Source organism: Molossus molossus, unplaced genomic scaffold, assembly GCF_014108415.1.
Source record: "Molossus molossus isolate mMolMol1 unplaced genomic scaffold, mMolMol1.p scaffold_m16_p_2, whole genome shotgun sequence".
Classification (NCBI taxonomy): Eukaryota; Metazoa; Chordata; class Mammalia; order Chiroptera; family Molossidae; genus Molossus; species Molossus molossus.
The window spans coordinates 84,605,508-84,623,574 of NW_023425355.1; positions in this window are offsets into that span (position 1 = coordinate 84,605,508).

Genomic DNA, 18,067 nt, shown 5'->3' on the forward strand with positions numbered 1-18,067 from the left:
TTCAAAAAATTCAAGAAGAAGGAAGACTCCCAAACTTGTTTTATGAAGCCAGCAAAACTCTAATTTCAAACCCACAAAAAGACACTACAAAGAAAGAAAACTACAGGACAATATCCCTGATGAACATAGAGGCCAAAATCCTAAACAAAATACTAGCAAATCAGATCCAGCAATACACCAAAATAATTATCTACCATGGCCAAGTGGGATTCATCCCAGGGATGCAAGGCTGGTACAATATTTGCAAATCAATAAACGTGATACACCACATAAATAAAATGAAGAAAACAAACCACATGATTATATCAATAGATGCTGAAAAACCATTCAAAAAAATCCAGCTTCTGTTTCTGATAAAAACGCTCATAAATATTGGAATAGAGGGATCATATCTTGACTAAATGAAGTCCATATATAAAACACCTACAGCCAGCATCATACTCAATGGGCAAAAACTAAAAGCATTTTCTTTAAGAACAGGAACAAAGCATGGATGCCGACTTTCGCCACTCTTTTTTTAACATAGTACTAGAAGTCTTAGCCACAGCAATCAGACAGGAAAAAATAATAAAAGGGATCCAAATTGGAAAGGAGGAAGTGAAACTGTCATTATTTGCAGAAGACATGATACTATACATAGAAAACCCCAAAGACTCCATCACTTTTTACTAGACTTAATAAATGAATTGGGCAAAGTAGCAGGATACAAAATTAACATCAAGAAATCGATGGCATTCTTATTCACCAATGATGAACTCACACAAAGAGAAACTAAGAAACCAATCCCATTTTCCATTGCAGCAAAAAACATTAAGATACTAGGAATAAACTTAACCAAAGAAATAAAGGACCTATTCACAGATAACTACAGGTCATTGAAAAAAGAAATAGAGGAAGATATAAAAAAGTGGAAGCACATACCCTGTTCATGGATTGGAAGAACTAACATCATTAAAAGGTCCATATTGCCCTGGCCGGTTTGGCTCAGTGGTTAGAGCGTCAGCCTGCGGTCCAGAGAGGCCCGAGTTTGGTTCCCACTATGGGCATGTACCTCGGTTGCAGTTCAACCCAGCCCTTGTTGGGTCTTGTGGGTGGCAACCACTTCATGTGTCCCTTTCACATCAATGTTTTTCTCTCTCTCTCTCTTCCTCTCTCTCCCTACCACTCTATCTGCAAAAAAAGAAAAAAAAAAGAAAAACTGTCCTCGGGTGAGGATAAAAAAAAATAATAATAAAATAAATAAATAAAATGTCCATATTACCCAAAGCAATCTATAGATTCAATGCAATCCCCATCAAAATACCAATGACATATTTCACAGAATTAGAACAAGTACTTCAAAAGTTCATATGGAAGCAAAAAAGACCTCGATTAGCCACAGCAATCTTGAAAAAGAAGAACAGTTGGAGGGGTCACATTACCAGATTTCATGTTATACTACAAAGCCACTGTAATCAAAACAGCCTGGTACTGGCACAAGAACAGACATATAGATAAGTGGAACAGAACAGAGAACCCAGAAATGGACCCAAAACATTATTCTCAATTAATATTTGACAAAGGTGGCAAGAGTATACAGTGGAGTAAGGACAGCCTCATTAATAAATGGTGTTGGAAAAATTGGACAGCTACATGCAGAAAAATGAAACTAGATCATCAACTTACACCCTACACAAGAATAAACTCAAAATGGATAAAAGACTTAACTGTGACTCATGAATCCATAAAAATTCTAGAAGAAATGTAGGCAACAAAATTTCAGACATTATACACATCAGAATTTTCACTGATACATCACCTAAGGCAATAGAAACAAAGGAGAAAATAAACACATGGGTCCTCAGAGAAAAAATGGCAGCAGAGTGAACGGAAACTACACAGACCGTCTCCCAGAACCAAACTGGAATTAGAACTATAACACAAACAAATAGATGGGAAAAAGCAACAGAAAAGCAGCTTGCAAGGACCATATAACGAGGGACACTGACTCCATCCCGGTAGGCTTGCGAAGGCACTAGACAGGGGCTGGGAGCCCACGGTCGGCAGCTCGGCAGTGGCCTTAGCTGGGAGGCATGCACCCGAGTTACACTCCCAAGCGGCTCCACAGCGCAGAGACGGGACAGAGACTAAAACAGCCACAGCCACTGACCTTGGGCCCCGGCAGAGGGAGGGCAGACTGGACTGGAACTGTGTCGGGACACTCGGGATTTGGAGGGCGCTCAGAGCTTTTGCTGAGTGCAGCCACGCAAGACGGTGGCCATATTGCCCCTTCCCAGGACTCTGAGGAGAGGCAGCAGCCCCTCCCTCAGAGATCCAACCCCACCCTGTGGGCCATTGAAGTGCTAATTGAGGCTCATTAACAACCAGCAACTGCCCCACCCTCATGAAATCCCTTTGTGCCCAGCACCTGAGGGACTTTTTCAATCAACTGACAACCCAAAACTCATTATGTAACCTCGACTGCTAGCCTCCAGGCAAAAAGCTAGAGGATAACAGTACCTTTCCTGGGTTAGGAACTTTAACCAGGAAAGTAAGACTTGACAGTGGTGTTTAACATGGGTCCTCCTTCGCTCATCTAAACCCAAGAGAGGGAGTTACAGAACACCAACACACACAGGGAAAACATGACAGGCTCCAAAGCCAAGAGTGATAGCCAAAAGGGTGAAACACAGAAACAGAAGCCAAATGAAAGAGCAGGAGGCCTCCACCGAAGATGAGATCAATGTGGAGCAATTAGGCATGTTAACAGAGCTAGAATTCAGAGCCATGACATTGATGAAGTTAAACAGTATGAGTAAGTACATATAGGCACTGAAAATAAGTCAATTGGAAATTAAAAACCATCAAGCAGAGATAAAAAATGACATATCAGAAATGAAAAACACAGTGGAAGGTTAACAAAGCAGAGAAGAGGAAGATGAGGACCGGATCAGTGAATTAGAAGACAGGGTGGAAAAAATCAACCAATCAGAAAAACAAAAGGAAAAAAGTATTAAAAAACAGGAAGACAGCTTAAGAGTACTGTGTGACAACTGGAAATGTAATAATATTCGCATCATAGGAGTCCCCGAAGAAGAAGAAAAGGAGCAAGGGATAGAGAATATATTCAAAAAAATAGTGACAGAAAACTTCCCTAATTTGGTGAACAAAGAAGACATTCAAGTTCAAGAAGCACAGAGAGTCCCAAGTAAGAAGAACCCAAACAGGCCCACACCAAGACACATAGTAATTAAAATGCCACAACTTAAAGACAAAGAGAGAATCCTAAAAGCAGCAAGAGATAAGCAACAGGTTACCTACAAAGGAAATGCCATAAGGCTCTCAGCTGACTTCTCACAAGAAACACTACAGGCCAGAAAGGAATGGCATGAAGTAATCAAAGTCATGAAAAACAAGAATCTGAATCCAAGACTACTCTACCCAGCAAGGCTATCATTCAAATTAGAAGGTCAAATAAAGAGCTCCCCAGAAAAAAAAAAAAAAAGGCTAAGGGAATACATTAGCACCAAACCAGCACTGCAGGAAATGTTAAAAAGACTGCTGTAATTAGCAGTAGAAATGGGAAGAAAAATAGAACCACACTAAACAAAAATGGCAATAAATAAGTACATATCAATAATCACCTTAAATATAAATGGATTGAATGCTCCCATAAAAAGACACAGAGTAGCTGATTGGATAAGAAAGCATGACTCTTCTGTATGTTCTTTACAAGAGACCCAACTCACAACAAAAGACTCACATAGGTTGAAAGTGAAGGGATGGAAAAAAAAATTTCCAAGCAAATGGAAAGCAAAAAAAAGCTGGGGTAGCTATTCTCATATCTGATAAAATAGATTTCAAAATGAAGACCATAACTAGAGACAAAGAAGGCCACTACATAATATTGGAAAGATCTATCCAACAGGAAGATATAACCTTGATAAACATATATGCACCCAATATAGGAGCACCAAAATATATTAAAAATCTTCTGGAGGACTTCCAAGGAGAAATCAACAACAATACAATCATAGCAGGGGACTTCAACACCCCGTTGACAGCACTGGATAGATCCTCTAGACAAAAATTAGCAAGGAAACAGAGACTCTAAATGAAGCACTAGACCAAATGGATTTAATAGATATCTACAGAGACTTACACCCCAAAACTACAGAATACACATTCTTCTCAAGTGCACATGAGACATTCTCAAAGATAGATCACATAATAGGACACAAACTAAATCTCTACAAGTTCAAGAAAACTGAAAACATATCAAGCATCTTCTCAGATCACAATGGCATGAAACTAGAAATCAATTGCAACAAGAACATGCAAATACATTTTGTGTTGTATTTGCACATGGAGGCTAAATAGCATGTTATTAAACAATGAATGGGTCACCGAGGAGATCAAGGAAGAAATTAAAAACTTCCTGGAAACCAATGAAAATGAACACACAACAACACAAAATCTATGGGATACAGCGAATGCAGTTCTGATACGGAAGTTCATAGCACTACAGGCCTACCTCAAAAAACAAGAAAAATTTCTAATTGACTGTCTAAGCTCACAACTTAAAGAATTAGAAAACAAACAAAAAGAAATCCCCAGAGCAAGTAGAAGGAAGGAAATAGTAAAGATCAGAGCAGAAATAAATGACATAGAGACCGAAAAAACATTTCAAAGGATCGATAAAACAAAGAGCTGGTTTTTCGAAAAGATAAACAAGATTGATTGACCCTTAGCTAGACTCACCATGAAACGAAGAGAGAGAACCCAAATACACAAAATCAGAAATGAAAGAGGAGACGTAACAACCAACACCACGGAAATACAAAAGATTGTTAACAACTACTATGAACAATTATATGGCAACAATTCGAAAATCTAAGTGAAATAGACAAATTTCTAGAAACACACAGTCTCCCAAAACCGGACTGGGAAGAGATAGAAAACTTGAACAGACCAATAACAACTGAGGAAATTGAAGAGGTAATGAAGACTCTCCCAGAAAACAAAAGCCCAGGCCCAGATGGCTTCACGGGGGAGTTTTACCGAACATTCTAAAAAGAACTAACACCCATTCTCCTCAAACTGTTTCAAAAAATTCAAGAAGAAGGAAGACTTCCAACACGTTCTATGTGGCAAGCATAATTCTAATTCCAAAACCAGAAAAAGACACTACGAAGAAAGAAAACTACAGGCCAATATCCCTGATGAACATATACGCCAAAATCCTGAACAAAATATTAGCAAATCAGATCCAGAAATACATCAAAAAAAATTATTCACCATGACCAAGTGGGATTCATTTCAGGGATGCAAGGCTGGTACAATATTTGCAAATCAATAATTGTGATACACCACATAAATAAGATGAAGAATAAAAACCACATGATCATACCAATAGATGCTGAAAAAGCATTTGACAAAATCCAGCATCCATTTCTGATAAAAACGCTTAGCAATGTGGGAATAGAGGGATCATATCTCGACATAATAAAGGACATAATACTCAATGGACAGAAACTAAAAACATTTCCATAAAGAAGAGGAGCCAGACAGGGATGTCCACTTTCGCCACTCTTATTTAACATTGTACTGGAAGTCTTAGCCACCCCAATCAGACATGAAGAAACAATAAAAGGGATCCAAATTGGAAAGGAGGAAGTGAAACTGTCATTATTTGCAGATGACATGATATTATACATAGAAAACCCTAAAGACTCCATCAAAAATCTACTAGACCTAATAAATGAATTTGGCAAAATAGCAGCATACAAAATTAACGTCAAGAAATCGACAGCATTCTTGTACACCAATGATGAACTCACAGAAAGAGAAACTAAGAAAACAATCCCATTTGTCATTGTGCCAAAAAAATTAAGATACCTAGAAATAAACTTAACCAAAGAAGTAAAGGACCTATTTGCAGAAAACTACAGGTCATTGAAAAAAGAAATAGAGGAAGATATAAAAAAGTGGAAGCACATATCCTGTTCATGGATTGGAAGATTAACATCATTAAAATGTCCATACTACCCAAAACAATCTGTAGATTCAATGCAATCCCCATCAAAATACCAATGACATATTTCATAGAACTAGAACAAATACTTCAAAAGTTCATATGGAACCAAAAAAGACCCCGAATAGCCACAGCAATCTTGAAAAAGAAAGACAAAGTAGGTGGGATCACAATACCAGATATCAGGTTATACTACAAAGCAACTGTAACCAAAACAGCTTGGTACTGGCACAAGAACAGGCATATATACCAGTGGAACAGAACTGAAAACCCAGAAATGGACCCAAGGCAATACACTCAATTAATATTTGACAAACGTGGCAAGAGCATACAGTGGAGTAAAGACAGCCTCTTTAATAAATGGTGTTGGGAAAATTGGACAGCTACATGCAAAAAAATGAAACTAGACCATCAACTTACACCATACACAGAAATAAACTCAAAATGGATAAAAGACTTAAATGTGACCCGTGAATCCATAAAACTTCGAGAAGAAAATGTAGGAAACAAAATTTCGGACATCATACGGAGCAGAATTTTTACTGATACATCACCTAAGCCAACAGAAACAAAGGAAAAAATGAACACATGGGACTACATCAAACTAAAAAGCTTCTGCACAGCAAAACATACAATCATCAAAATGGAAAGGCAACCCACTGTATGGGGGAGCATCATTGCCAATGATTTATCAGATAAGGGGTTAATTTCCAATATATATAGAGTGCTCCTACAACTCAACAAAAGGAAGACAAAAACCCCAATTCAAAAATGCGCAGAGGAGCTGAATAGACACCTCTCCAAACAGAACATACAAATGGCCAAGAGATATATGAAGAAATGCTCAACATCACTAATCATCAGAGAGATACAAATTAAAACAACAATGAGGTATCACCTCACACCTGTCAGAATGGCCGCCATCAATAAATCATGAAACAACAAGTGTTGGCGAGGGTGTGGAGAAAAGGGGACTCTAATACACTGCTGGTAGGAATGTAGACTGGTGCAGCCACTATGGAAAACAATATGGTGTTACCTCAAAAAATTAAAAATTGAACTTCCATTTGACCCAGTGATCCCATTTCTAGGAATATACCCTAAGACGCCTGAAACACCAATCAGGAAGAATATATGTACCCCCATTTTCATAGCAGCACTATTTACAATAGCTAAGATCTGAAAACAGCCCAAGTATCCACCAGTAGACGAATGGATAAAAAAGCTGTGGTACATATACACAATGGAGTACTATGCAGCGGTAAAAAAGAAAGATCTCTTTTCCTTTGAGACGATATGGAGGGACCTGGAAAGTATTATCCTAAGTGAAAGAAGCCAAGCAGAAAAAGACAAATACCACATGATCTCACTTATATACGAAATATAATGAATGTAACAGTCTGAGGATTACGATAGACCAAGAAACATGGAAGTAGGGCACATACTGACATCCCTTAGAAGAGGGGTTGGGGGGGTGGGAAGAGATAAACCACAGAATTTATATGCATGTATGCATGACCAATGGACATGGACAACTACACCGGGGATGGGGCGGGGGTGGGGTAGGGAGGGGGGTGCCAATGGGGTAAAAAATGTGAAATATCTGTAACAAAAAAAAATAATAAAAAAATAAACACATGGGACTACATCAAACTCAAAAGCTTCTGCACAGCAAAAGACACAATCATCAAAATGGAAAGGCTATCCACTGTATGAGAGAGCATAATTACCAATGATATATCAGATAACGGGTTCATTTCTATTATATATAGAGTACTCATACAACTCCACAAAAGAAGACAAAGAACTCAATTAAAAAATGGGCAGAGGAACTAAATAGACACCTCTCCAAACAGGACATACAAATGGCTAAGAGACATATGAAGAAATGCTCAACATCACTAATCATCAGAGAGATGCAAATTAACACAAAAATGAGGTACCACCTCACACCTGTCAGAATGGCCGCCATCAACAAATCATGAAACAACAAGTGTTGGCCAGGGTGTGGAGAAAAGGTGCCTGTAGTACACTGCTGGTGGGAATGCAGACTGGGCAGCCACTATGGAAAACAATATGGTGTTACCACAAAAAATTAAAAATTGAACTTCTATTTGACCCAGTGATCCCTTTTCTAGGAATATACCCTAAGAAGCCTGAAACACAAATCAGGAAGATTATATATACCCCCATGTTTGTAGCAGCATTATTTACAATAGCTAAGATCTATTAACAGCCCAAATGTCCATCAGTAGACGAATGGATAAAAAAGCTGTGGTACATATACACAATGGAGTACTACACAGCCTTAAGGAAGAAAGATCTCTTAGTCTTTGAGACTTAATGGCGGGACCTGGAAAGTATCATCCTAAGTGAAACAAGCCAAACAGAGAAAGACAAGTATATGATCTCCCTTATTTGTTGAATATAATGAACATAACAGTGTGAGGAATGGGGTAGTCCCAGAGACATGGAAGTGTGGTACAGACTGACAATCCCCAGAAGTGGGGTGGTGGGTGAGAGATAAACCACAGAACTTATATGCATGAACAATAGACATGGACAACAAAGCTGGGGACAGGGCACGGAAGGAGGGTGAGGGGCGAATCAGTGAGGGAAATAGGAGAAACATCTGTAACAAAAATTAATTAATAAAAAATTAAATAGCCCTGGCCGGTTTGGCTCAGCGGTTAGAGCGTCAGCCTGCGGTCCAGAGAGACCCGGGTTCGGTTCCCACTAAGGGCATGTACCTCGGTTGCAGTTTGTCCCCGGCCCTGGTTGGGTCGTGTGGGTGGCAGCCACTCGATGTGTCCCTTTCATGTCAATGTTTCTCTCTCTCTCTCTCCCTCCCACTCTATCTGAACAAAATATCCAAAAAAAAATGTCCTCAGGTGAGGATTAAAAAAAAAATTAAATAAAATAATAAAATAAATAAAAATAAATTTAGTCCATTACTTGTTTTTGTAAATAAAGTTTTATTGGAACACAACCATGCTTATTATTTTGCATATTAATTATGACTCTTTTTGTGCTGTAATGGAATATGTAAATAGTTCCAACAGAGATCATATTGCCAGCAAATTTGAAAATATTTATCACTTTAGTCTCCACTTCAGAGAAAATTTTTGCTGAACATGGAGTACAAGATTCTGAGGCCGTAATAAAATTGACAACTACTAAAGTAAAAGAACCTCAATCATTGAAAACCCATTAGAGAGCAACATGCTCACAATTTTGGATAAATACCAGAGACTAAAATTTCCCAGTATTTTTTATTGGAATGTTTTGTTACTGGACAAGGAACCTGGCCCTGAGTTGTCTGCCCAGGCTGTAGTGTGTGGATTCTTGACTTCCTGCAGGAAAAATTGCACATTGTTATCCTAGGTGACTATGATGGTACTCTTATTAAAGCTGGGACAGTGAAACAGGGAAGGGCTTAGCATAGACAAGGAAATGTGAGAGCCTGGGCTAAACTTCCTTAGCTTTCTGGGAAGTCACAGAAAAGGGAAACAGATTTAGGAGATTAGCTTGGTTTGAGCTCATCACTCCCTTGGATGCAAGTCTCATGGGAACCCCTAGAGTTTATGAGATGCATGCTTGTGGGGGAAGAAGGGAGGGAAGAGGAGGAAAAAGGGAATGGTGCAGGCTGCTCCTAAGGGGAAGATAGCATGTTGGTTCTTCTTCTGGAGGTTTTTATCTCTCTTTCATGTAAAAATCTGGGTGGGGGGTTCAGCAGAATATTTATCAGTTTTTGAGGTGTGTTCTTTCAGGGTCAGTGTTGTGGTCTCTAGTGATTTGTCAGTGGTAAGGTGTCACATTATTAGTCATGGCAGTTGTTCCTGCATTGCCCACCTTGTTTTGCTGCTTTTCTGGATCTGGAGGTAAAATACAACTGAGGTCTAGATGTTATCTCTAGGAAGGTGACCTGTATCTCGCTGTAAATTGCTCATCCAGTTTGTTCAGCTATTTGTCTTTATCCTCATTCCATTTGTCCTGACTACTGGCTTCAGTTTGACTTTGAATACATTTTAGTTTTATTCTAATCTCAAGTGTCAAAACTACTTCTTCTAAGTAGTATCTCACTTGCATTTATCCACAAACATACTACATAGTGCCCAAAGTCTTGCAACTACTCATATTGCATTATTCAGAAACAGCATGTACCACACTCCCCTAGAATCACTACATGGAGCATTTGAGGTAACTAATCTAATTTTGATGTGTACATTTTTATTTTAGTTGACCATGCAGATTTTAATAACAATGTGTAATTGTGTTGTCTGAAAATATAGATGCTATTAATGCTTTATTTTTCTTCTATTAAAAAATGGGGGTAATTCATAATAAACTTACAGTGAGTGAGAGCTTACAAAATTACTGCATCTAGATGAAACCAAATTAATAAATAAAAATTGAAATTATTTTATCCATTGTTTAGGAATTTCAAGATGGATGAGTAATGGTAATAGTTGAGTGAACAAAATGTCTAGATAATTAATGGAACTTTTCATTTTATCTCTGGCAAATAAATGTATTGTAGATCTACTCTTTGTCTAACATTATGGGATACATCAGAGGAATTTAGTGTAGAATAATGTATAGTAAAAAGTCTGAGCCGGCACGAGATCCCATCCACAACACAAAGCCAATATAAAGTAAAATGGCTTTATTGCATATGCCTGGCTTCAGGCAAGCTGAGCCAAGAAAGGGTCAGCCCAAAATTAGGGTTGGAGTGTCAGTTATATATTTTAATTTTATCTTTTAGCAGTTTCTGTTGACATACTCTGCATGGCCCATTGTCCACTTTGCAGTTGGGCTGGTCTGGTATCTCATCCAGCACCTGCTGGGTTATCTATTGTCTTGCAGATAATCCAGATAGCTCTTATCCAGCAGGCAAGAGAGTTGAGGGATTTTGAAAGAAGATTGAAATTTTCACCGGTTTCTCTACCTATATTTGCCATGATGGCAGTTACGTTTTTTGTTGTTATGGCATTATAAATAATTCCTCCCACGAAGCCCCTAGTAATAATTGCAGATATGACTCCTGCTATGAAGAGTCTGACTTCCCTTATTTGTCCTATGATGACTTTCAGGCTCAGGGTTTGATGAGGTTGAATTAGGGATGAAGGAATATATTAAGGTATTGGCTGGGGTGACATATCCTACTTCCCATAAGTCACCCTGTTTCTCTGGGTTTAGGCATTGGATAGAAATTTCTATCCTGGAGGCAGAAATGTTTAATGCACCCAAATACAAAGCAGTCCAATCATATTTGGGCCTAGGGAGGTGTTTGGTAGACCCATAGTAAGGCTTGAATGATTAAACCATAATAGAGGGAGGAGAGGACTAGTGCCACCACAGAACTACACCCTGGATAATGACTAATTTCCCCGGTATAATTTTTTGGTATTGCATCAAGTCCCTCTAAGCTTGCACATATAAATTCCCATGGCAGGGGTTAGGCATATTATGAATAGTTAGTTTACAGACAACCCTTGTAATGTTATAGTGAGAGATATTATACATGGTGCCCACTTTCATGGTCTGTATTTGTACTGAGAATCAAGATCAAGGGAGCTTTTGCCCTTCTGTTACATAGGAGGTTTCTGTCCTCCCTGAAATCACCTTAGGACACCTGCATTATCAATTGACAGGTGTACCATCTCAGTTAAACTCCCTACCTAGCACTGTCCCCAGAGCAGGTGGCACCAGAAGTGACAGCTGCTCGGGGCTTGCCCCCCTCCCCTACCTCACTGGGTCAGTGAAAAAAAACGATAAGAGTAGTGGTATTTCACCAGAGGCCAGCAAGGCCAGAGAACCCCACCCTGACTCCTCAAGGGGATGGAGGGTTGCTGAGGGGTTAGGGTTAGGGGAGGAAGCAGATTCTTTGAGGAGACAAAGTAAAGAATAAGAGTGGTTGGTGGGGAGAGAAGGAGTAAAGATTAAAGTAGCATAGAGTTTAGATAGAATGTCTTGCCCTAACAAGGGACTGAACAGGCTGGTAAGCAAGAAAAGAGTGGAGAAAGATATAAGGGCCAAAAGAAAAAGTGAGTGTCTGAGTTGAGGTATGTGGCCATCAATTCCCACAACTGAAACCCCAGAGAGTCAAAGAGGTTTCCTAAACACAGGGAGGGCAGAGTAGGTTGCCCCGGTATCAATTAAAAGTGAAATTGGCCTACCTTCTACCATCAGAGTTACCTGCGGTTCAGAGTTAAAAATGACAATTGGGGCATCTATTCCTGGGCACCTTCAGTCATCAGCCACAAGGTCAATCAGATAAAGGCCTGGATTGCCCATTCTGCCAACCCGGGGAAAAAATGAGGATTGGCTCTGCGCAGTCTGACTTCCAGTGGGGCCCTCCACATTGAGGACATGGCTTAGGAGTTGGTCAAGGATTAAGGCATTGTCTCACCCAATGGCCAGTCTAATTACACTTAAAGCAGAGACCTGGAGGTTCACTCTGCTAATACTGGTGGGTGCCCTTTTTTTTCCCCCTGAAGGGGGTTTGCTGACCCCTTTGATTAGTAGGACCTCTGATGGCAGAAGCAAGCATTTGGAATTATGCTATTCTTTGCTGTTTAGCCTCTTCATTGCAATTATTAAAAACCTTAAATGCTACATTTAGAAGTTCCCATTGAGAGGTTTGAGGGCCATCTTCAGGTTTTTTTTAACTTTCTCCTAATGTCTGGGGCTGACTGAGAGATAAATCTCAGGTTTAAAATGACAGTCCCTTCTGGGCTAGTAGAGTCTACGTTATTTTATATTCTCATAGCCTGTGTGAGGTGGGATAGAAAGGTTACAGGGTTTTCATTCTTCTCCTGGATTATTTCGGAGTAAAGAATCCTAGTCTTTTATTTGTCTGGGGCAAATCTGAGAGAGACAAAGGTACATAAACTCTGACAGTCTCTGCAGCTCCCACTGCTTTTCTCAAGGGGCATTCTAAAATGGGGCTAAGGTAGGGGACAGATAGGGACCAGAGATGGTTCCTGACTGCATGTGTGAGGATTTGAGCTGAAGTAGGAGGTTCAGGGTAGGGTAGGTGCCCACAGAAGGGGCTGGATGAGGAGGCCCTGTTGGAGGTGCTGGGGGAGGAGGTGGTGGAGCAAGATTGGCTGGGTCAAAGGAGAAAACAGAAGTTAGCATGCTGTCCTCAAAGGGAGGTTTGGGAGGATTAAAGTGGAGTAGAAAGATTTGGCAGGGAGAGCAAGAATTGCATGGAGAGGAGTGTGATATGAGTGCAAAGAGGCCTGAATGTAAGGAACCTCAGACCATTTTCCTTGCCTTTGACAGAAATTGCCTAGGTCAGTGAGAATGTTGAAAGTGCCACTTCAGGCTATTACACAGACCTATTGCACTGAGGCCATGCAGTTTTGTAGTAAAAAAAAAAATGAGTCGCTTGAGATATAAGTCCTGAGCAAGACGTAGGGTCTGTAGATTTTTTAGGAGATATCCTAGGAGTGTTATCCCATGTTGTGGTGTGAGATATCATGGCCTAGTGCTCTGACAGATACACTAGTGGAAGAAGAAGGAGTCCCCACTTCTCCCCTATAATAGAGAGAAGTGCAACTCACCTATATCAGGCATGCATAGATATATGGTGAGCTGAGGAAACCTGGTTCCTGAGAAGTGTGTCCTGACCAGTGCTGAATTTCGAGAGTGACGACCACACAGACGTGACAGAGAGACTGATGAAAATGAACACACAACAACAAAAAAATCTATCAAACACAATGAAAGCAGTCCTGAGAGGGCAGTCCATAGCACTACAGGCCTACCTCAAGAAACAAGAAAAATTTCTAGTAGACTTTCTAACCCTACAACTTAAAGAACTAGGAAGTAAACAAACAAACAAACCAAAAAAGCCTAGAGCTAATAGACAGAAAGAAATAGTAAAGGTGAGAGCAGAAAGAAATTACATAGAGTCCAAAAAAAAAACCAACAAACAAACCAAAGATCAATTTAAAAAAACCTAGATCTTTGAAAAGATAAACAAGATTGATGGACCTTTAGCCAGACTCACCAAGAAAAAAAAAAAAGAGAGAAACCAAATAAACAAAATCAGAGATGAAAGAGAAGTGACAACTGACACCACAGAAATACAAAGGATCGTCGAAACACTATAAACAATTATACGCCAACAGATTGAACAATCTAGGAGAAATCAACAAATTTCTAGAAAGAGACAGCTTCCCAAAACTAAACCAGAAAGAGATAGAAAACTTGAACAGACCAATAGTAACAAAGGAAGTTGAAGATATAATTAAGAAACTTCCAGCAAACAAAGCCCAGGCCCAAATGGCTTCATGGGAGAGTTTTATAGAACATTCAAAGAAGATCTAATACCCATTCTTCTCAAACTATTCCAAAAAAATCCAAAAACAACACTTCCAAACTATTTTATGAGGCCAGCATAAGCCTAATTCCAAAACCGGATAAAGACACTATAAAGAGAGAAAACTACAGGCCAATATCTCTGATGAATAGAAATGCCAAAATCCTTAACAAAATATTAGTGAATCAGAGCCAGCAATACATCAAAAAAAATTATCCACCATGACCAAGTAGGATTCATAACTGGCAGGCAAGGATGGTATAATATTTGCAAATCAATAAATATGATACATCACATAAACAAAAGGAAAGTTTAAAATCTTATGATCATATCAATAGATGCTAAAAAAGCATTTGACAAATTCTAGCATCCATTTCTAATAAAAATGCTCAGCAATCTTGGAATAGAAAGATCATATCCCAACATAATAAAAGCCATATATGAAAAACCTACAGCCCAAATCATACTCAATGGCAAAAATTAAAGCATCTTCCGTAAGAACGAGAACAAGACAGAGATGCCCACTGTCAGCACGCTTATTCAACATAGTACTGAAAGTCTTAGCCACAGAAATTAAATATGAAGAAAAAATAAAAGGAATCCAAATTGGAAAGCAGAAAGTGAAACTGTCATTATTTGCAGATGACATGATATTGCACATAGAAAACCCTAAGTACTCCATCAAAAATCTACTAGAGTTAATAAATAAATTTGGAAAAGTTGCAGGATACAAAATTAACATCAAGAAATCGACAGCATTCTTATACACCAATGATGAACTCACAGAAAGGGAAACTAAGAAAATAATCCCATTTACTATCTCAACAAAATAATTAAGATACCTAGGAATAAACTTAACCAAAGAAGTAAAGAACCTCTTCACAGAAAACTACAGATCATTGAAAAAAGAAGTAGAGGAAGATATAAAAAAGTAGAAGCACATACCTTGTTCATGGTTTGAAAGTATTAACATCATTAAAATGTCCATACTACCCAAAGCAATTTATAGATTCAATGCAATCCCCATAAAAATGACAATGATGCACTTCACAGAACTAGAAAAAATACTTCAAAAGTTCATATAGAACCAAAAAAGACCCCAAATAGCCCCAGCAATGTTGAAAAAGAAGGACAAAGTAGGCAGGATTACAATACTGGATATTAAGTTATACTACAAAGCTACTGTAATCAAAACAACCTGGTACTGGCACAAGAACAGGCACATAGATCAATGGAATAGAACAGAGAATCCAAAAATGGACCCAAAACATTATTCTCAATTAATATTTGACAAAGGTGGCAAGAGCATACAATGGATTAAAGACAGCCTCTTTAATAAATGGTGTTGGGAAAATTGGACAGCTACATGCAAAAAATATATATATATATTAAACTAGACCATCAACTTACACTATACACAAAATTAAACTCAAAATAAATAAAAGACTTAAATGTGACTCTTGAATTTATATAAATCCTACAAGAAAATGTAGGCAACAAAATTTCAGACATCATACGCAGCAGAATTTTCACTGATACATCACCTAAGGCAACAAAAACAAAGGAGAAAATGAACACATGGGACCACATCAAACTCAAAAGTCTCTGCACAGCAAAAGAAACAACTACCAAAATGGAAAGGCAACCCACACTATGAGAGAGCATAATTGCCAATGATACATCAGATAATGGATTAATTTTTAAAATAAATGGAGTACTCATACAGTTCAACAAAAGAAAGACAAAAAACCCAATTAAAAATTGGGCAGAAGAACTAAATAGACACCTCTCCAAACAAGACACACAAATGGCTAAGAGACATATAAAAAAAATGCTCAACATCACTAATCATCAGAGACATACAAATTAAAACAACAATGAGGTTTCACCTCACACCTGTCAGAATGGCTGCCATCAACAAATCATCAAACAACAAGTGTTGGTGAGGGTGTGTAGAAAATGGGACTCTAGTATACTGCTGGTGGGAATTCAGATTGGTGCAGCCACTATGGAAAATACTATGGTTTTACCCCATAAAGTTAAAAATTGAACTGTCTTTTGACCTAGTGATCCCACTTCTAGGAATATATCCTAAGATGCCTGAAACACCAATCAGTAAGACTATATGTACTTCTATGTTCATAGCAGCACTATTTATAAAAGCTAGAATCTAGAAACAGCCCAGGTGTTCATTAGTAGGTGAGTGGATGAAAAAGCTGTGGTACATGTACACAATGGAATATTATGCAGCTGTAAGAAAAAAAGATCTCTTATTATTCGAGATGACATGGACATACCTGGCGAGTATTATGCTAAGTGAAACAAGCCAAACAGAGAAAGAGAAATATCACATTATCTCCCTTATTTGTGGAATATAATGAACATAACCGTCTGAGGAACATGGCAGACCCAGAGATGTGGAAGTAGGGTACAGACTGACAAACCTCAGAAGAGAAGGTGTTGGGGAGGGAGATAAACCACAGAACTTATATGCACGTATGCATAACCAATGGACATAGACAACAAAGCTGGGGATGGGGTGGGGAAATGGGGGGAAGGTGTCAGTGGGGGGAAAAAGAAAAAACATCTGTAACAAAAGAAAATTAATAAAAATAATTTTAAAAAAGACATAAAACATTACCAACCCTTTCATATACTAGTAATACACCTGGCCTAAATCTATAAATTGTATGAGTCTTTAGCCAAAACTAATGAACTAAACAAAACAAACAATAAAACCGCTTAAATAAACAAATCCAATCTTTAAGAAAATTTTTTCTGCCTCATATCAAGGAAAGAAGTCACGAGTAATTTTAATTTCTTTCTGTCTGTATTTCCTGAGGATTGCGGAACTCATAGGCTTTGTTTATATAGAACTTAGGAAGAGGTCAGAGAGCACCACAGAGCCATTTTGATGCATTTCCCTGAGGACAATCTGCATCGCTAAGAATTCCATGCCAAGAACAAAGTAGAAGAAAAAATCATGCTGCTTCCACTGGAGAATTTCAATGAAAATTTAATCTCCAAGGGAAACCTCACAGCCTGAATTAACAACATCACTTAGCATATGTAGTCATGTTGTGTTGCTACTGTATCAAGAAAATTGTTTGAGCTAATTTTAAAAAAGTAAAAATATAGCATGAATGAAAAGGTGGAGTATTTCACCTGTGCTTCCACCAACTGCCTAAGTTACCTGTCTTCTGCATGTTGATAATCACTAATGATACTAATTTGAATCTAATTAAAGTTACCTACACCACATTTTGAAATTTGAGAAAATATAACAAAAAATGTATTTAACTTTAAACAAATTTCCTAGTTAAATGCGGAATTATTTAGGGCATATTGAAATAGGCTAATTGTATTTCACAGTTATTTAGTTTAAAAAATATATGCAAGAAGAAAATAAACTGTTAAAGAAGAGTTCAAACCTGCTATCTTATCTATGCTCTATAGTACTATAGAGCAGCAATGTCTTTGAAAAATAACTAAATGTTTATTAATATTCCTAAAAAAGACTAACAAAAGTTAACTTCAGAGTCCAGATATTAAATTGCTGTCCAGCCAGGTTAACAAGGAATGCTTTCTCTCCTCATAGAGAAGACTGTCTCACTTTACCAAACCTCTTGGAAAACTAAGCCTCATAGAAATATAAAAAGTAAAGCAACAGAATACTATCCCAGCTATTAAAGGTTAGAGTTTTTCTATCCAAGACAGTGGAT